Raw genomic sequence first — 21,920 nt, 5'->3', positions numbered from 1 at the left:
AATCTTTTTTATTTCCTTCTTCTGCTGGATTAGGTTTTACTTGTTGTTCCTTTTCTAGCTCCTTTAGGTGTAATGAACTTGAGCTTTTTAAAAAATTTTTGAAATTTTTTATTTATTTGACAGAGAGAAATCATAGGTAGGCAGAGAGGCAGACAGAGAGAGATGAGGAAACAGGCTTCTCACTGAGCAGAGAGGCCGATGTGGGGCTCAATCCCAGGACCCTGAGATCATGATCTGAGCCAAAGGCAGAGGCTTAACCCACTGAGCCACCCAGGCTCCCCTGTACTTGAGTTTTATTTTTTTAATTTTTTAAAATTTATTTTCAGCATAACAGTATTCATTGTTTTTGTACCACACCCAGTGCTCCATGCAATCCGTACCCTCTATAATACCCACCACTTGGTACCCTGACCTCCCACCCCCCGCCCTTCAAAACTCTCAGATTGTTTTTCAGAGTCCATAGTCTCTCATGGTTCACCTCCCCTTACAATTTCCCTCAACTCCATTCTCCTCTCTATCTCCCCGTGTCCTCCATGCTATTTGTTATGCTCCACAAATAAGTGAAACCATATGGTACCCCAATGTTTATAGCAGCAATGGCCACGGTCGCCAAACTGTGGAAAGAACCAAGATGCCCTTCAATGGATGAATGGATAAGGAAGATGTGGTCCATATACACTATGGAGTATTATGCCTCCATCAGAAAGGACGAATACCCAACATTTGTAGCAACATGGACGGGACTGGAAGAGATTATGCTGAGTGTACTTGAGTTTTAATCCATACTTTGTGATGATAATTTAGGGACTTCATAACTTCCTTTTCTTAATTTATTTAATAGGTCAGATAAAGCCACCATGACCTATGGTCCTTGAGTTCCTCATGTCTTCTTCACATTCTTTAGACAGAAGCTGTGTAATCATTCAAATTTGTTTTCCTTTGGTACCTTATTCTGGGTGCTCAATAACTTAACTATTTCACCACTATACTCCTGTTTAGAAATATGAATAAGAGCTTCACTGTCTTCTGTTCCATCTCAGTTGGATAAAATTCCTAAATTTCCCAGGGGGTCATTGCCTCTATCCACCTTTTGATATAATTTCTGTAGCCAGGATTGAGAATAGGAAGAATTTTTTTAAAAAATGAGGAGAGCAGGCAACAAGAATCACAGTGACCTTGTAAAATCAGAAATAATCCAGTAAACAAACTGCTTTGGTGTTGACAAATCTCTAATCTTTCTGTCTCTCCTTACTTGATTTGCTGAAGATCCATAGACCAGAGCTTGAGAATATGATTTGAACAGCAGGAAGTGGATGATAGCAGCATAAAAGCTCCACTTAGGGATGGTTCTGAAAGATAATTGAGAAAATGACTTCTCAAGGGACAAAACTGTTACATGTGATTGTACATTTTGCCTAGAGGGTGAGACAGTAACAGCTAGGATCTGTGACAAGTAATGACTAGCCACAAAAGACCAAGGAATAAGATAACAAAATTAAGACAAGGAGACTATGGCAAGAAGTCTGTGAAAGTGCTTCTAGAAAATGGCGCCAAGTACCTACATTCCTCAGCTTCCATTATAGCAAACTGTATATATATGACTAAGTTCTGGCCAGTGAGATGAAGAAAAATGCAATACTTCTAGGAAGTGATTATAAGTGATTATAAGGGAGGATGATCTCAGCTGAGGAAATAGCATGTATGGTGGTAAACAGATGGAGTAATAGATTAAAAGAATTTTTAAAATAACTGTCTCTAAAATACATAAGACTAGATATCCTGATTTACCACCCCCTGTTTTCCTCTAGTCAATTTAACTATAGTCACAACCCACTACATTAATTTCACAACACATTCACTAAAGTGTTGTAGCCAGCAACTTGAAAAAGTATTGCTCTATGATATAAAAGTAGAGTTTGCTGGATCATAGATCACAGGCATCTTTGACTTTACTAGGTTATTCTAAATACCTATAGTTTAATGGTATTTATCATATATAATATTATTATAATATGTTTTGTGTGTGTGTGTGTATATATATATATATATATATATATATATATATATACATGTCCCTGTGTATGTATGTATGTGTGTGTATGTGTGTGTGTGTGTGTGTGTGTGTGTAATACATGTCCCTGACATGAACAATTTAAAAGTGGTTAAGAAAGTAAAAGAAAGCCAGTAATGCCAATCTGGAGATTGAGGAGGACCAAGGCTGAGATGAAACTAGAGAAGTAGTCAAGGTTCACATCACTTAAGGTCTTGTAAGCCCTGTAAAGAGTTTGGACTTAACTCTAAGTTAAGTAGGAAACCACTAGAGAGTATTAAGCAAAGGGATGGCCTTGATCAGATATGTTTCTTTTTTTTTTTTTAAAGAAGAACAATCTTTTTTTTTTAAGATTTTATTTACTTATTTGACAGAGAGAGAGACAGCAAGAGAGGGATTACAAGCAGGGGAGTGGGAGAAGGAGAAGCAGGCTTCCCACTAAACAGGGTACTCCATGCAGGGCTCGATCCCAGGACCTGAGCCGAAGGCATATGCTTAATGACTGAGCCACACAGGTGCCCCAGATACATTTGTTTAAAAACTTTATTTCTGGCTTTGGAAAATGTGTTAGAGATGGGCCAGAGGAGATGTGTTAAGAACGATTCTCAGTAGTCCAGGAGATAGATGCCGTGAAATTAGGCTGGAGAGGAAGCAGCATATATGGAAATATTGGTGAGATATTTAAGAGATAGAACTGACAACACTGGGTAATAGGATATTGTAGTGTGTGGGTGCAGAAGATTCAAAGGAAACTCATGTGTCTCTGACTTAGACAACTGAATGGATGGCGTGAAAAGTTACGAAGATGGAGGAGACTGAAGGATGGAGGAGCCTGAAAGAGTTTAGTGAAGAGGTGCCTTGGTGGCTCAGTGGGTTAAGCATCTGCCTTCAGCTCAGATCATGATCTCAGGATCCTGGGATCAAGCCCTGTGTTGGGTTCCCTGCTCAGCCAGGAGCCTGTTTCTCCCTCTCCCTCTGTCATTCCCCCGTTTATGCTCTCCTGCTCTCTCTCTGTCAAAAAACTAAATTGAAAATGTTAAAAAAAAAAGAAGAAGAGTTTAGTGAAGAGAATCATGAGTTCACTTATGTTCATTTTGAGAAGTGGGTATCACTGTAATTCTTTCGGCTGCTGATACCAATGCAGATGCCAACAGAATGCCCAATTAGGGGTAGCTGAAACAAACAAGACCTAAACTTTCACAAAATAAAAGGCCTTGGTATGAAGGTGGTTGTTAGAGTTGGTTCAGTGATTTAAAATGTCAATGCCTGGCTTTTTCCCTCATGACCACAAATGCTGTTCAATGCATCCAAGTCCAATGCAGGAAGAAGAGAAAAGCAGGGAAAGTTTTCCTTTCTTCGAAACTTCATCATTTTGTACAAAAAGGGAAGTTTCTCCCTGGTAGAATTCCTCTTGTATCACATTAGCCTCCCTTGCATGCCCACCCTAAGGCCAATCAATAACTAAGAGGATTCTGAACACTATCGCTCATTTAGATCAATTCTCACTTCCTCCTTGAAATCAAGGGATCTCTGTGAAATATCTGCATCGGAAAGGTGAAGCAGGAAATTGTTGTGGGTAGGCCAAGGACAGTGGTTGCCACAACATAAAAGGGGGGATGTTGATGACTCTATTAGTTATATGAATGCAAAGAACAAAGTGAAGTCCAGACTGGAAATATAAACTATGCCATCAGCTGCCAGGAAAAAACACCGTGGCATAGAGTCAAATCACAGAACTTCCCTCCTCCTATGAACTCCGAAGAAAAATAGCAAAATCCAGCAAAAAGCACACAAGGCACAACAAAACAAGGAAGGAAGCTAATCTCATGCCATAAATTTGAAAAACGTTAGAGCCCCGACCCTCTGAGTGACTACTCACCACCACCACTATTACCACCATTCTGTGAACCCTTGAGCTACAGTGAGATGGATCATTAGACACACATCCTACAGTGTAGTCCTGAGAAGGGGGAGAAAATTTTCCAGATAAGCTAAATACGAGTGTGGGAGAATTGATCTACTGCATATCAGAGAAAATAGCAGACTGAACACGGCTTTCGATTTAAGTATAAGCATCGTGAAAAGAAACAGGCTATTATGCAAATGCAGTAAAACAAACAAAAAAAAAAGTAAACAGGAACATAATATGCAAAGACAGGTTTAAAAACGCATTTGAAGGAAAACACAACGCAAGGGACAAAATTGCCCACTAGTGCATTATCTTCTAGAAGAACTTAATGACATTTTCTCATGCAGTGGGAGATGTCTGAAATGATGTTCACCTGATGTTAATGATGGCTGATTTGGAGTGTGGCATTTTAAGGTTTTTGTTTTGTTTTGTTTTGTTCTGCTTTCTTCTTTGTACTCTTCTGTATTGCTTGGATTTCTTATAATAAGTACTTTTTATCAGCACACAGGTGGTACTTAGATCCATAGGTGTATGAGATATTTTTTTAAAGAGGGATAGAATAAAATACAGAAGACCTTTAGAAGATATCTCTGAGGAATTTTTGTATTTAATGGTTACATATAGTGAAAGTTTATAGCAAAATAGTAGTTATGTGTTACCAAGAAAATTAAGCATGAATATTCAAAATGTGAAGGAACAATCAACTCTATGTTAAATGATATTGAGAAGTCATTAAGTTGAGGACCTAAAAGTGATCATTGAGTTCAGTAATTTGTTGGTCATTAACGATCTTGGCAAGAGCATGTTTAAGAGTGTTTGGACCCAAACCAGACTAAAGGAGGTTGAAAAGTGCTTGAATAATGACAAAGTGAGGACAGTGCCATATAGACTCTTCTTTCAATACAGTTAGTCTAGAAATACAACAACAGAAGGGGATATCAATACCTAAAGATACTGAGAATGCCTAAAGGACAAAGAAAGTGCCGGTGGTGGGTGAGGTTTAGAAAAGAGGAGGTAACATGTGATGTTTGGTGCAAATAGAGATAGCTTTATAGATTTTGTGGGGAAAAGATGAGGTTTTTTCTAAGTGAGAGCTTCTTTTCTATCTAAATGAGAAGACAAGGTCATTTGCTAAGTGTGAGGGGATAGGAGCTCGAATGAGAGTTTTGATGATCATGGAAGAGTAAATTCACAACAGAAATATGATAGGACCCCTGGGCAGATTAAAGGGTTCATTTATCACCATTTTTCTAGAGTGGTAGCAAAATGCCACATTATATGACTTTCTGTAGCTGTGCTTGACAGCCAAGTGCAAACTAGGAAGGGACATAGTATCCATAGCTGGGATCTGTCTAGTGATTGCAAAGAAATGTCAATGGGGAAAAGGAATGAAGGTATTTGCAAAACAGTCATTGAAAATATGAGCCATGGATTCTAATTTGCTTAAGGGAAAAATGACACAGTAGAGGGGGAAAAAGGAAAGGAAGAAAGTAGATGGGTCAGTTCTATCAATCCTAATGAAGTCCACAGAGAGGTGGGGTGAAAGCTGTGGAGTATCAAATTGTAAGGAGAGACAGTTTTGGTTGGAGTAAGATATTTAAATAAGTTTCCGAAGTGGAGAAATTTTACTTTATGATAAAATCCAGGATGTAATTTTAGGGTCAAAGGAACTAAGATGAGTGGAGGAAAAGGACATTAGAAATAAGAACATGGAAAGGGGACCAGGGTTTTGATAGGGTGAATATTGAATTTATTCAGGATGATGGCAGGAGTTGAGGTGAAGAGGACAATGAGCCAAGCGCTAAGGTTATAAATGTGTGAGATGATGTGCCTAATGCCTTGGTAGGTGACAGTAATGAGGAGTGGAAGAGCCAAATGACAGAAGCCTAAGGACCCTGGCCTTTTTCATAATAAATGGGGCATACAGTTTGAGGTGGCACTGTGAAGTAATGATGACACCATCTTTATGTCTCCAGCCTGCTATGTGTGGTGAGTATGAGAACGAGCAGCCACACTGCAGAGAGTTGCTATAGAAGTTGGGTGACTGGGGATAGATAGGGTTGAGTTAAGACAGGGAAAGAAAAGAATATTCAGAGAACTTGAGAATATAGAAGAGTCTGTCCAGGGAGCACATTGTAAGGATCTGAGAGACCAAGGAGAAGGGATAGAGTGCAGTACATGAAGGGAGATGAAGCCAGAGCGTTAGAGAGAGAGGAAAAATGAGAAAATGTATTGGTCTGGGCACTGACCAGGGAAAAGAGTTTTAAAAAATAAAAATTTATAGATCACCAAGAGGATTCATGTCACCAGAATAATCTCAAGCCTTGAACAGAGACTGTGTACAACTTAACCAACATGGCCAGTAGTCCTAGCTCCTCTATAAATCTCCAGACCCCAGGAGAAAGATGCCAGCCCCAGCCAGTGATGGGCTGGTGTACCCATACAACTCCCTGGAGTCAACCTCCCCAGTAATCTTCCCAGGACTCTCCCTGAGACAAGGACAAGAGGAATTGGCCAGAAGCAGAACCTAGGGCAGCCAGATTTGCTGACAAGAGACTTGTTCCTCTTCTGGAGACATAACCCAACAACAGATGATTATGAGATTCACTGTCCTGTTATGTATGTGTCCTACTGGGTGTAATATATGCACTAAGCAGATGATGCTGAATGAAATGTCTCTTCATTCTTTCTCTTTTGAATTAGTTTTGTGATTGCAGTTTTCCCCCCACCATTTTGATGAATCAAACTTCTGAGTCTCTTTCCCAGTAATTGGTTATTTTGATTATTTTAAAATTAAATTTTATTTTTTCAGTGTTCCAAGATTCATTGTTTATGCACCACACCCAGTGCTCCATGCAATACATGCCCTTCTTAATGCCCACCACCAGGCTCACCCAACCTCCCACCCCCTTCCCATCCAAAACCCTCAGATTTTTTCTCAGAGTTCACAGTCTCTCATGCTTCATCTCCTCCTCTGATTTCCCCCAATTCACTTTTCCTTTCCTTCTTGTAACATCCTCCATGTTATTCCTTATGCCCACAAGTAAGTGAAACCATATGATAATTGACTTTTTCTGCTCGACTTAGTTCACTCAGCATGATCTCCTCCAGTCCCGTCCATGTTAATACAATGGTTGGGTATTCATCCTTTCTGATGGTGGCATAATATTCCTTTGTATATATGGACCATATCTTCTTTATGCATTCATCTGTTGAAGGGCATCTTGGCTCTTTCCACAGTTTAGTGATTGTGGCCACTGCTGCTATGAACATTGAGGTACGAATGGTCCTTCTTCTCATTACATCTGTATCTTTAGGGTAAATACCCAGTAGTGCAATTGCATAGTAATAGGGTAGCCCTATTTTTAATTTCTTAAGGAATCTCCACACTGTTTTCCAAAATGGCTGCACCAACTTGCATTCCCTCCAGCCGTGTAAGAGGGTTCCCCTTTCTCCATATCCTCTCCAACACTTGTTGTTTACTGTCTTGTTAATTTTGGACTTTCTAAGTGGTGTAAGGTGATATCTCAATGTGGTTTTGATTTGAATATCCTTGATGGCTATTTTTAAATGACATTAAGAGCGTATGATTATCAGAGGACCCAAGATAATGAACTCTTTCTCCAGACCACTGTTAACATTCGCTATAAAGTTCTAAATACATGTATATTTATATATTCAGACATATGATATAGAATAATGATGTATTCAGAAAATAAATGAAATATAAGATGCAACTCCAAATGCCTGCTAGCTTGATAGCACCTACTCTTGTAATGGTAGGATCCCAGATCTACCTCAAAGTATTCCCCAGTTATTTCTCTGTTTAAGTTTCCCCCTCACACTCCCTTCTGGTCACTAAATTTCTCCAAATAATAGGCAATATCCTATCTGTCAACATTTTAGATGAGTTTTGCTATTTTTGAACTTTATATAAATGGAATTATATAGTAAGATAGTCGTTTGTCTCTGGCTTCTTTTGCTAAACATTGTGAGATTGACCCTGTTGTTAACAGTAGTTTGTTTATTGTAATTATTATAGAGTTTTCCATCTTATAATACTGTTTTTGCTGAAAGAGAAATTTTTCAAAGTAAGGGTGCTTTTAAAAGTCATTGACATGGAAAGGGAAGAAGTGCTAGTGATTGGCTTCTGATTTGGTTCACCAACCTTATAAATAATTATTTAAACCCTTTAGTAACACAGTGATGTCAATTGCAACATTATTACCAGGGCAAAATTTTTATCAAATAAAACAACCAGTAAGAATTACAGGCTTCTTTTAGAGGTGATTTTAGTAGGAAATTGCAACGTTTTCTCAAGTTTTTGGAATTTTACATTATCTCATTGTACAAATGATATTGCCAAGGTTACATCTATATAAAGATAGTCTATAACAATTTATAATAGCTATTCAATACACAGAAGCCTCTATTGTGCACAGAGAAACAAAACTAATGTTGTTATGAATGTTTAAAACCTTACAACACTTTTTATCAAGTCAGATTCTTTTTAAATAGTTTGGGATGAAGAATGGTAACCCTAGCTACAGAGGATAGGGGACAATTTCTATATCGGTTTCTGATACTCTCTTTTTAAAAATAATCTTTATAGAGATGCCTGGGTGGCTCAGTTGGTTAGGCTGCTGCCTTCAGGTTGGATTGTGATCCCAGCATCCTGGGATCAAGTCCCACATCAGGCTCCTTGCTCAGCAGGGAGCCTGCTTCTCCCTCTGCCTCTGCCTGCCACTCTGCCTGCCTGTGCTTGCTCTCTTTCTGACAAGTAAATAAAATCTTTAAAAATAATCTTTATATTTTTCAGAGTCCATAGTCTCTCATGGTTCACCTCCGCTTCCAATTTCCCCCAACTCCCTTCTCCACTCTAAGTCCCCATGTCCTCCATGCTATTTGTTATGCTCCACAAATAAGTGAAACCATATGATAATTGACTCTCTCTGCTTGACTTATTTCACTCAGCATAATCTCTTCCAGTCCCGTCCATGTTGCTACAAAAGTTGGGTATTCATCCTTTCTGATGGAGGCATAATACTCTATCCCCAGGGGTACAGGTCTGTGAATCACCAGGTTTACACACTTCACAGCACTCACCAAAGCACATACCCTCCCCAATGTCCATAATCCCACCCCCTTCTCCCAAACCCCCTCCCCCCAGCAACCCTCAGTTTGTTTTGTGAGATTAAGAGTCACTTATGATTTGTCTCCCTCCCAATCCCATCTTGTTTCATTGATTCTTCTCCTACCCACTTAAGCCCCCATGTTGCATCACCACTTCCTCATATCAGGGAGATCATATGATAGTTGTCTTTCTCTGCTTGACTTATTTCGCTAAGCATGATACGCTCTAGTTCCATCCATGTTGTCGCAAATGGCAAGATTTCATTTCTTTTGATGGCTGCATAGTATGCCATTGTGTATATATACCACATCTTCTTGATCCATTCATCTGTTGATGGACATCTAGGTTCTTTCCATAGTTTGGCTATTGTGGACATTGCTGCTATAAACATTCGGGTGCACGTGCCCCTTTGGATCACTACGTTTGTATCCTTAGGGTAAATACCCAATAGTGCAATTGCTGGGTCATAGGGCAGTTCTATTTTCAACATTTTGAGGAACCTCCATGCTGTTTTCCAGAGTGGCTGCACCAGCTTGCATTCCCACCAACAGTGGAGGAGGGTTCCCCTTTCTCCGCATCCTCGCCAGCATCTGTCATTTCCTGACTTGTTGATTTTAGCCATTCTGACTGGTGTGAGGTGATATCTCATTGTGGTTTTGATTTGTATTTCCCTGATGCCGAGTGATATGGAGCACTTTTTCATGTGTCTGTTGGCCATCTGGATGTCTTCTTTGCAGAAATGTCTGTTCATGTCCTCTGCCCATTTCTTGATTGGATTATTTGTTCTTTGGGTGTCGAGTTTGCTAAGTTCTTTATAGATTCTGGACACTAGTCCTTTATCTGATATGTCGTTTGCAAATATCTTCTCCCATTCTGTCAGTTGTCTTTTGATTTTGTTAACTGTTTCCTTTGCTGTGCAAAAGCTTTTGATCTTGATGAAATCCCAATAGTTCATTTTTGCCCTTGCTTCCCTTGCCTTTGGCGTTGTTCCTAGGAAGATATTGCTGCGGCTGAGGTCGAAGAGGTTGCTGCCTGTGTTCTCCTCAAGGATTTTGATGGATTCCTTTCGCACATTGAGGTCCTTCATCCATTTTGAGTCTATTTTTGTGTGTGGTGTAAGGAAATGGTCCAATTTCATTTTTCTGCATGTGGCTGTCCAATTTTCCCAGCACCATTTATTGAAGAGGCTGTCTTTTTTCCATTGGACATTCTTTCCTGCTTTGTCGAAGATTAATTGACTGTAGAGTTGAGGGTCTATTTCTGGGCTCTCTATTCTGTTCCATTGATCTATGTGTCTGTTTTTGTGCCACTACCATGCTGTCTTGATGATGACAGCTTTGTAATAGAGCTGGAAGTCCGGAATTGTGATGCCACCAACGTTGGCTTTCTTTTTCAATATCCCTTTGGCTATTCAAGGTCTTTTCTGGTTCCATATAAATTTTAGAATTATTTGTTCCATTTCTTTGAAAAAGATGGATGGTACTTTGATAGGAATTGCATTAAATGTGTAGATTGCTTTAGGTAGCATAGACATTTTCACAATATTTATTCTTCCAATCCAGGAGCATGGAACATTTTTCCATTTCTTTGTGTCTTCCTCAATTTCTTTCATGAGTACTTTATAGTTTTCTGAGTATAGATTCTGTGCCTCTTTGGTTAGGTTTATTCCTAGGTATCTTATGGTTTTGGGTGCAATTGTAAATGGGATTGACTCCTTAATTTCTTTCTTCTATTGCTGTTGGTGTAGAGAAATGCAACTGATTTCTGTGCATTGATTTTATATCCTGACACTTTACTGAATTCCTGTATAAGTTCTAGCAGTTTTGGAGTGGAGTCTTTTGGGTTTTCCACATATAGTATCATATCATCTGCGAAGAGTGATAATTTGACTTCTTCTTTGCCGATTTGGATGCCTTTAATTTCCTTTTGTTGTCTGATTGCTGAGGCTAGGACCTCTAGTACTATGTTGAATAGCAATGGTGATAATGGACATCCTTGCCGTGTTCCTGACCTTAGTGGAAAAGCTTTCAGTTTTTCTCCATTGAGAATGATATTTGCGGTGGGTTTTTCATAGATGGCTTTGATGATATTGAGGTATGTGCCCTCTATCCCTACACTTTGAAGAGTTTTGATCAGGAAGGAATGCTGTACTTTGTCAAATGCTTTTTCAGCATCTATTGAGAGTATCATATGGTTCTTGTTCTTTCTTTTATTGATGTGTTGTATCACATTGACTGATTTGCGGATGTTGAACCAAACTTGCAGCCCTGGAATAAATCCCACTTGGTCGTGGTGAATAATCCTTTTAATGTACTGTTGAATCCTATTGGCTAGTATTTTGTTGAGTATTTTCGCATCTGTGTTCATCAAGGATATTGGTCTATAGCTCTCTTTTTTGATGGGATCCTTGTCTGGTTTTGGGATCAAGGTGATGCTGGCCTCATAAAATGAGTTTGGATGTTTTCCTTCCATTTCTACTTTTTGGAACAGTTTCAGGAGAATAGGAATTAGTTCTTCTTTAAATGTTTGGTACAATTCCCCCGGGAAGCCGTCTGGCCCTGGGCTTTTGTTTGTTTGGAGATTTTTAATGACTGTTTCAATCTCCTTACTGGTTATGGGTCTGTTCAGGCTTTCTATTTCTTCCTGGTTCAGTTGTGGTAGTTTATATATTTCTAGGAATGCATCCATTTCTTCCAGATTGTCAAATTTATTGGCGTAGAGTTGCTCATAGTATGTTCTTATAATAGTTTGTATTTCTTTGGTGTTAGCTGTGATCTCTCCTCTTTCATTCATGATTTTATTTATTTGGGTCCTTTCTCTTTTCTTTTTGATAAGTCGGGCCAGGGGTTTATCAATTTTATTAATTCTTTCAAAGAACCAGCTCCTAGTTTCATTGATTTGTTCTATTGTTTTTTTGGTTTCTATTTCATTGATTTCTGCTCTGATCTTTATGATTTCTCTTCTCCTGCTGGGCTTAGGGTTTCTTTCTTGTTCTTTCTCCAGCTCCTTTAGGTGTAGGGTTAGGTTGTGTACCTGAGACCTTTCTTGTTTCTTGAGAAAGGCTTGTACCACTATATATTTTCCTCTCCGGACTGCCTTTGTTGTGTCCCACAGATTTTGAACCATTGTATTTTCATTATCATTTGTTTCCATGATTTTTTTCAATTCTTCTTTAATTTCCTGGTTGACCCATTCATTCTTTAGAAGGATGCTGTTTAGTCTCCATGTATTTGGGTTCTTTCCAAACTTCCTTTTGTGGTTGAGTTCTAGCTTTAGAGCATTGTGGTCTGAAAATATGCAGGGAATGATCCCAATCTTTTGATACTGGTTGAGTCCTGATTTAGGACCGAGGATGTGATCTATTCTGGAGAATGTTCCATGTGCACTAGAGAAGAATGTGTATTCTGTTGCTTTGGGATGAAATGTTCTGAATATATCTGTGACGTCCATCTGGTCCAGTGTGTCATTTAAGGCCTTTATTTCCTTGCTGATCTTTTGCTTGGATGACCTGTCCATTTCAGTGAGGGGAGTGTTAAAATCCCCTACTATTATTGTATTATTGTTTATGTGTTTCTTTGATTTTGTTATTAATTGGTTTATATAGTTGGCTGCTCCCACGTTGGGGGCATAGATATTTAAAATTGTTAGATCTTCTTGTTGGACAGACCCTTTGAGTATGATATAGTGTCCTTCCTCATCTCTTATTATAGTCTTTGGCTTAAAATCTAATTGATCTGATATAAGGATTGCCACTCCTGCTTTCTTCTGATGTCCATTAGCATGGTAAATTCTTTTCCACCCCCTCACTTTAAATCTGGAGGTGTCTTCGGGCTTAAAATGAGTTTCTTGGAGGCAACATATAGATGGGTTTTGTTTTTTTATCCATTCTGATACCCTGTGTCTTTTGACAGGGGCATTTAGCCCATTAACATTCAGGGTAACTATTGAGAGATATGAATTTAGTGCCATTGTATTGCCTGTAAGGTGACTGTTACTGTATATGGTCTCTGTTCCTTTCTGATCTACCACTTGTAGGCTCTCTCTTTGCTTAGAGACCCCTTTCAATATTTCCTGTAGAGCTGGTTTGGTGTTTGCAAATTCTTTCAGTTTTTGTTTGTCCTGGAAGCTTTTAATCTCTCCTTCTATTTTCAATGATAGCCTGGCTGGATATAGTATTCTTGGCTGCATGTTTTTCTCGTTTAGTGCTCTGAAAATATCATGCCAGCTCTTTCTGGCCTGTCAGGTCTCTGTGGATAAGTCAGCTGCCAATCTAATATTTTTACCATTGTATGTTACAGACTTCTTTTCCCGGGCTGCTTTCAGGATTTTCTCTTTGTCACTGAGACTTGTAAATTTTACTATTAGGTGACGGGGTGTGGGCCTATTCTTATTGATTTTGAGGGGCGTTCTCTGAACCTCCTGAATTTTGATGCTCGTTCCCTTTGCCATATTGGGGAAATTCTCCCCAATAATTCTCTCCAGTATATCTTCTGCTCCCCTCTCTCTTTCTTCTTCTTCTGGAATCCCAATTATTCTAATGTTGTTTCGTCTTATGGTGTCACTTATCTCTCGAATTCTCCCCTCGTGGTCCAGTAGCTGTTTGTCCCTCTTTTGCTCAGCTTCTTTATTCTCTGTCATTTGGTCTTCTATATCACTAATTCTTTCTTCTGCCTCACTTATCCTAGCAGTGAGAGCCTCCATTTTTTATTGCACCTCATTAATAGCTTTTTTGATTTCAACTTGGTTAGATTTTAGTTCTTTTATTTCTCCAGAAAGGGCTTTTATATCTCTCGAGAGGGTTTCTCTAATATCTTCCATGCCTTTTTCAAGCCCGGCTAGAACCTTGAGAATTGTCATTCTGAACTCTAGATCTGACATATTACCAATGTCTGTATTGATTAGGTCCCTAGCCTTCGGTACTGCCTCTTGTTCTTTTTTTTGTGTTGAATTTTTCCTTCTTGTCATTTTGTCCAGATAAGAGTATATGAAGGAGCAAGTAAAATACTAAAAGGGTGGCAACAACCCCAGAAAAATTTGCTTTAACCAAATTAGAAGAGATCCCTAATTGTGAGGCAGGAGAAAGGGGATAAAAAGAGGTTCAAAAGGAAGAAAGAAAAAAAAAAAGAAAAAAAATAATTAAAAAAAATAAGAAAAATATAAAAAAGAAAAAATATATATTAGATAAACTGGTTAAAAAACGTTAAAAAAGAAAAAGGTAAAAGTTAAAAAAAAATTTACCAGAAGGTGAGGAAAAAAACAAAAAATGAAAAAGAAAAAAAATTAAATTAACTGCAAGACTAAAAAAAATCACAGGGAAAAAGCCATGAGTTCCGTGCTTTGCTTTCTCCTCCTCTGGAATTCTGCTGCTCTCCTTGGTATTGAAACCGCAGTCCTTGGTAGGTGAACTTGGTCTTGGCTGGATTTCTTGATGATCTTCTGGGGGAGGGTCCTGTTGTAGTGATTCTCAAGTGTCTTTGCCCCAGGCGGAATTGCACCGCCCTTATCAGGGGCCGGGGTGAGTAATCCGCTCGGGTTTGCTTTCAGGAGCTTTTGTTCCCTGAGTGCTTTCCGTAGAGTTCCGGAGGATGGGAATACAAATGGCGGCCTTCCGGTCTCTGGCCCGGAGGAGCCGAGAGCCCAGGGCCCCACTCCTCAGTGCGCCCTCAGAGAACAGCGCCCAGTTACTCCCATCTGCCTGACCTCCGGCCGCGCTCCGAGCTCACTGAGCCTGCGACAGGTTCAACCTAACACCAAGCTGTGAGCTTACTGTCGGCTCTGTCTCTGTAGCCGGCTTTCCCGTTCCAATACCCGCAAGCTCTGCAACACTCAGACACCCCCGATCCTTCTGTGACCCTGCGGGACCTGAGGCCACGCTGACCCCGGGTGGGCTTCGCCCCGGTTTAGCCTCTGGAGCGATGTCCCTCAGCGGAACAGACTTTTAAAAGTCCTGATTTTGTGCGCCGTTGCTCCGCCGCTTGCCGGGAGCCGGCCCCTCCCCCCGGGGTCTATCTTCCCGTCGCTTTGGATTCACTTCTCCGCCGGTCCTACCTTTCAGAAAGTGGTTGTTTTTCTGTTTCCAGAATTGCTGTTCTTCTTCTCTTCGATCTGCCGATGGATTTTCAGGTGTTTGCAATCTTTAGATAAGCTATCTAGCTGATCTCCGGCTAGCTGAAGTAGTCTCAGCCTGCTACTTCTCCGCCATCTTGACTCCTCTCTCCAAACTCATTCTATGAGGACCAGAATTACCTTCATCCCCAAACCAGCCAAATAGCCCATCAAAATGGAGGATTACAAACCAATATCCCTGATGAACATGGATGCCAAAATATTCAACAATATTCGAGCCAATAGAATCCAACAGTACATTAAAAAGATTATTCACCACAACTGGGGAGGATATTTATTCCTGGACTGCAAGTGTGGTTCAACATTTAGATATCAATCAACATGATCCATCACATAAATAAAAGAAAAAAAGAACCATATGGTCCTCTCAACTGATGCACAGAAAGGATTTGACAAAATACACCACCATTCTTGATTAAAACTCTTCAGAATATAGGGATAGATGGAACATACCTCAATATCATAAAAACCATCTAGAAAAGCCCAGGGAAAATATCATTCTCAATGGGAAAAAAAACTGAGAGCTTTTCCCTTAAGGTCAGGAACACAACAGGGATACCAATCCTCACCAGTGCTGTTCAACATAGTACTAGAAGTCCTAGCCTCAGCAATTAGACAGCAAAATGAAATTAAAGGCTTTCAAACTGGCAAAGAAGAAGTCAAACTCTCTTCATAGATGACATGATACTTTATGTGGAAAACCCAAAAGACTCCATCCCCAAATTACTAGAACTCATACAACAATTCAGCAACATGGCAGGATGCAAAGTCAATGCACAGAAATCAGTTGCATTTCAATACACTAACAACGTGACTAAAGAAAATGAAATTAAGGAATCAATTCCTTTTACAATAGCACCAAATCCCATAAGGTACCTAGAAATAAACCTAACCAAAGGATGAAAGATCTCTACTCTAGAAACTACAGAACACTTATGAAAGAAATTGAGGAAGACAGAAGGAGATAGTCCATGCTCATTAACTAAAAGAATAAACATTGTTAAAATGTCTATGCTGCCCAGAGCAATCTACACTTTCAAAGCAATCTTTATCAAAATACCATCAACATTTCTCACAGACCTGGAACAAACAATCTTAAAATTTATATGGAACCAGAAAAGATCCTGAATTGTTGAAAAAGGAAACCAAATCTGGGGGCTTCACAATGACTGACTTCAAACTATATCTACAAAGCTGTGATCATCAAGATGGCATGGTATTGGCACAAAAACAGACACATAAATAAGTGGAACAGAATAGACACTCCAGAAATGGACCTTCAACTCTGTGGTCAACTAATCCTCAACAAATCAGAAAAGCATATCCAATGGAAAAAAGACTATCTCTTCAATAATTAGTGCTGGGAAAATTGGACAGTAACGTGCAGAAGAATGAAACTGGGCCATTCTCTTACACAATACACAAAGATAAACTCAAAATGGATGAAAGACCTTAATGTAAGACAGGAATCCAACAAAATCCTAGAAGAGAACATAGGCAGTAACCTCTTTGACATTGGTCACAGCGACTTCTTTCAAGACATGCCTCTAAAGGCAAGGGAAGCAAAACCAAAAATGAACTTTTGGGACTTCATCAAGATAAAATGCTTTTGCACAGCAAAGGAAACAGTCAACAAAACTAAGAACCCACGGAATGGGAGAAGATATTTGCAAATGACATTACAGATAAAGGGCTGAAATCCAAGATCTATAAAGAACTTCTCAAATTCAACACCCCAAAAAACAAATAATCCAGTCAATAAATGTGTAGAAGACATGAACAGACCCTTCTCCAAAGAAGATATACAAATGGCTAACAGACATGTGAATAAATGTTCAACATCCCTAGCCATCAGGGAAATACAAATCAAAACCACAATGAGATACCACCTTATACCAGTTAGAAAGGCAAAAATTAACAAGATAGGAAACAACAAATGCTGGGGAAGATGTAGAGAGAGGGGAATCCTCTTACACTGTTGGTGGGAATGCTAGCTGGTACAGCTGCTCTGGAAAACAGTGTGGAGGTTCCTCAAAAAGTGAAAAGTAGAGCTATCCTACTACCGAGCAATTGCACTACTAGGTATTTACCCCAAAGATACAGATGTAGTGAAAAGAAGGGGCACATGCACCCCAATGTTCATAGGAGCAATGGTCATAATAGCCAAAGTGTGGAAGAAGCTGAGATGTCCTTCAGCAGATGAATGGATAAAGAAGATGTGGTCTATATATATACAATGGATTATTACTCAGCCATCAGAAAGGATGAATACCCACCATTTGCACTGACATGGATGTAACTGGAGGGGATTATGTTAAGTGAAATAAGTCAAGCTAAGAAAGACAATTATCATATAGTTTCACTCATATGTCAAACATAAAGAATAGCACAGAAGTCCAAAGGGGAAGGGAGGGAAAACTCAATGGGAAGAAATCAGAGAGGGAGAAAAACCATAAGAGACTCTGGACTCTGGGAACCAAACTGAGGGTTACAGAAGGGAGAGGGTTGGGAGGATGGGGTAACCAGGTGATGGGTGTTGAGGAGGGCACTCATGGTGTTCTACGCAAATAATGAATCATTGACCACGACATCAAAAACTAAAGATGTAGTATATGTTGTCTAGTTGAACATAATAAAAAAAAGAAAATAAATAAATAACTTGCCATTCCCACTTTTCCTATCCCAACAACCACTATTGTCTTCAGTCTATGAATATGACCATTTTAGGTACATCATCTAAGTGCATTCATACAATATTTATCCTTTTGTGTCTGGCTTACTTCCCTTACTTCTTTCCTTGTCTTCAAGGTTCATCCATGTGGTAGCATATATCAGAAATCCATTCCTTATTATTGATGAATATTTTTCCACTATATATATAGCACATTTTGTTTATCTGTTGATGGATATGAAGGTTCATTCCCCACCATTTAGTTTTTGTGATTAACCCTGCAATAAACACACTGGTATACAACTATCTAAGTCCTTGTTTTCAATTCCTTTGGGTTTATTTCAAAGAGTAGAATTGCTGGATAATATGGTAATTCAATGCTTAGCTTTTTGAGGAACCATCAGCTGTTTTCTATAGCATCTGCACTATCTTACATTCCTACCAACAATGCACAAGGGTTCAAATTTCTGTAATCCTTCTAACATTTTATTATTTCCTTTTCCTAATATTTTCAAATTTTTATTAAGTTTTTAATTTTAATTCCAGTGTAGTTAACAAAGAGGCTTATGTTAGTTTCAGGTGTAAAATATAGTGATTCAGCAATTCTATATATTATTTGGGGCTCATCATAATAAATGTACTCTTAATCCCCTTTGTCTATTTCACCGAACAACACCATTGGTAACCATCAGTTAGTTTTCCATAGTGAAGAGGTTTTCTTCCCACCCTTTCTTCCTTCCCCTCCCTTACTTGCTTCCTTCCTAGAATTTTAATTCCAGTATAGTTACTGTATAGTATTATATTAGTTCAGACGTACAGTATAGTGATTTGACACTTCCATACCACATCCAGTACTCATAACAACTGCATTACTTAATCCCCATCTCATATTTCAGGCATATCCCTACCCAATTCCTCTCAAGTAACCATCAGTTTGTTCACTAAAGTTAAAGGTCTGTATCTTGGTTTCTCTCTCTCTTTTTTCTTTGCTCATTTGTTTTGTTTCTTAAACTCCACATATGAGTGATATCATGTGGTATTTGACTTTCTCTGACTGACTTATTTTACTCAACATTATACTCTCTAGCTCCATCCACATTGTTGCAAATGGCAACATTTCATTCTTTTTTATGTCTGAATAGTATTCCTTTGTGTATATATACCACATTTTCTTTAACCACTTATCTATTGATGGACACTTAGGCTGCTCCCATAGTTTGGCTCTTGTAAATACAAAAATCCATAGAGGTACACATATTCCTTCAAATTAGTGTTTTGTATTTTAGGGTGAATGCCAGTAGAATACTTTTGTTTTTAATATTTTGAGGAAACTCCATACTGCTATCCAGAATGGCCACATGAGTTTTCATTTCCAACAGTGCACAAGGGTTCCATTCTCTCCACAGGCTCACAAACACTTGCTGTTTCTTGTGTTTTTGTCTTTAGCCATTCTGACAGGTGTGAGGTGATATCAGACAAATTAGATTTTAAACTAAAGACTGTAGTCAGAGATACAGAAGGACACTACATCATTCTTAAAGGGACTATCCACCAAGATGATCTAACAATTGTAAATATCTATGCCCCCAATATGGGAGCAGCCAATTACATAAGAAAACTGTTAATCAAGATAAAGAGTCATATTGATATGAATACACTAATCGTTGGAGATCTTAACACGCCTCTCTCAGAAATAGACAGATCATCGAAGCAGAAAATCAATAAAGAAACAAGAGCATTGAATGACACATTGGACCAGATGGACCTCATAGATATATACAGAACATTCCACCCTAAAACAACAGAATACTCATTCTTCTCAAGTGCACATGCAACCTTCTCCAGAATAGACCACATACTGGGTCACAAATCAGGACTCAACCAATACCAAAAGGCTGAGATTATTCCCTACACATTCTCAGATCACAATGCTTTGAAACTGGAGCTCAGTCACAAGGAAAAGTTCTGAAGGAACTCAAACACCTGGAAGCTAAAGACCACCTTGCTTAAGAATGCTTGGATCAACCAGGAGATCAAAGAAGAACTGAAACAATTCATAGAAACCAATGAGAATGAATACACTTCAGTCCAAAACCTATGGGATACAGCAAAGGCGGTCCTAAGGGGTAAATACATAGCCATCCAAGCCTCCCTCAAAAATATTGAAAAATCCAGAACACAGCAGCTGTCTCTACACATTAAAGAACTGGAGAATCAACAACAAATCAAACCAACTCCACACACAAGAAGTGAAATAATCAAGATTAGAGCTGAGATCGATGAGGTAGAAACCAGAGATACAGTGAAAACTGGGGCCTTGCTGCCACATCTTTGGATTTTCCAAAGAAGCGGGAACATATCAATGAAACTAGAAGCTGGTTTTTTGAAAGAATCAATAAGATCGATAAGGCACTGGCCACACTAATCCAAAAGAAAAGAGAGAAAGCTCAAATTCATAAAATTATGAATGAAAAGGGAGAGATCACAACGAACACCAAGGAAGTAGAAACAATCATCAGAAGTTATTATCAACAGTTATATGCCAATAAGCTAAGCAACCTAGATGAAATGGATGCATTCCTGGAAAACCATAAACTCCCAATATTGAACCAGGAAGAAATTGGCAACCTGAATAGACCAATATCTAGTAACGAGATTGAAGCAGTGATCAAAAACCTCCCAAAAAACAAGAAACCAGGACCTGACGGATTCCCTGGGGGAATTCTACCAAACTTTCAAAGAAGAAATAACACCTATTCTCCTGAAGCTGTTTCAAAAAATTGAAGCAGAAGGAAAACTTCCAGACTCTTTCTATGAAGCCAGCATTACCCTGATCCCCAAACCAGGCAAAGGCAATCTCAAAAAGGAGAATTTCAGACCAATATCACTGATGAATATGGATGCTAAGATTCTCAACAAGATCCTAGCAAACAGGATCCAACAGCATATTAAAAAGATTATCCACCATAATCAGGTGGGATTCATCCCTGGGCTACAAGGATGGTTCAACATTCGCAAATCAATCAATGTGATAGAACAAATGAATAAGAGAAGAGAGAAGAATCACATGGTCCTCTCAATTGATGCAGAAAAAGCATTTGACAAAATCCAGCATCTGTTCCTGATTAAAACGCTTCAAAGGATAGTGATAGAGGGAACATTCCTGAACTTCATCAAATCTGTCTATGAGAGACCCACAGCAAATATCATCCTCAATGGGAAAAAGCCTTCCCGGTTGAGATCAGGAACACGACAAGGATGCCCACTCTCACCACTCTTGTTCAACATAGTATTAGAAGTCCTAGCAACAGCAATCAGACAACAAAGAGAAATAAAAGGTATCCAAATTGGCAATGAAGAAGTCAAACTCTCTCTCTCCGCAGATGACATGATTCTTTATATGGAAAACCCAAAAGACTCCATCCCCAAACTACTAGAACTCATACAACAATTCAGCAACGTGGCAGTATACAAAGTCAATGTACAGAAAACAGTGGCTTTCGAAGGGGAGGTGAATCACGAGAGACTATGGACTCTGAAAAACAATCTGAGGGGTTTGAAGTGGCGGGGGGGGGGTGGGAGGTCGGGGTACCAGGTGGTGGGTATTATAGAGGGCATGGATTGCATGGAGTACTGGGTGTGGTGAAAAAATAATGATACTGTTATGCTGAAAATAAAATGAAAAACAAAGAAATCAGTGGCTTTCTTAATTTCCATTTCCTGATGATTAAATGATGCTAATCATCTTTTAATGTGTCTTTTGGCCATCTGTATGTCTTCTTTAGAGGACTGTCTGTTCATGTCTCCTCAATTGGATTTTTTTTTTTGTTAGTATTTTTTTTAATTTATTTTTTATTTATTTTCAGCATAACAGTATTCATTGTTTTTGCACCACACCTAGTGCTCCATGCAATCTGTGCCCTCTCTAATACCCACCACCTGGTTCCGCCAACCTCCACCCCCCCCCCCGCCACTTCAAACCCCTCAGATTGTTTTTCAGAGTCCATAGTCTCTCATGGTTCACCTCCCC

The sequence above is a fragment of the Mustela erminea genome, chromosome X (assembly GCF_009829155.1).
Source record: "Mustela erminea isolate mMusErm1 chromosome X, mMusErm1.Pri, whole genome shotgun sequence".
NCBI classification, from domain to species: Eukaryota; Metazoa; Chordata; class Mammalia; order Carnivora; family Mustelidae; genus Mustela; species Mustela erminea.
Note: the sequence above shows the minus strand (reverse complement) of the source record.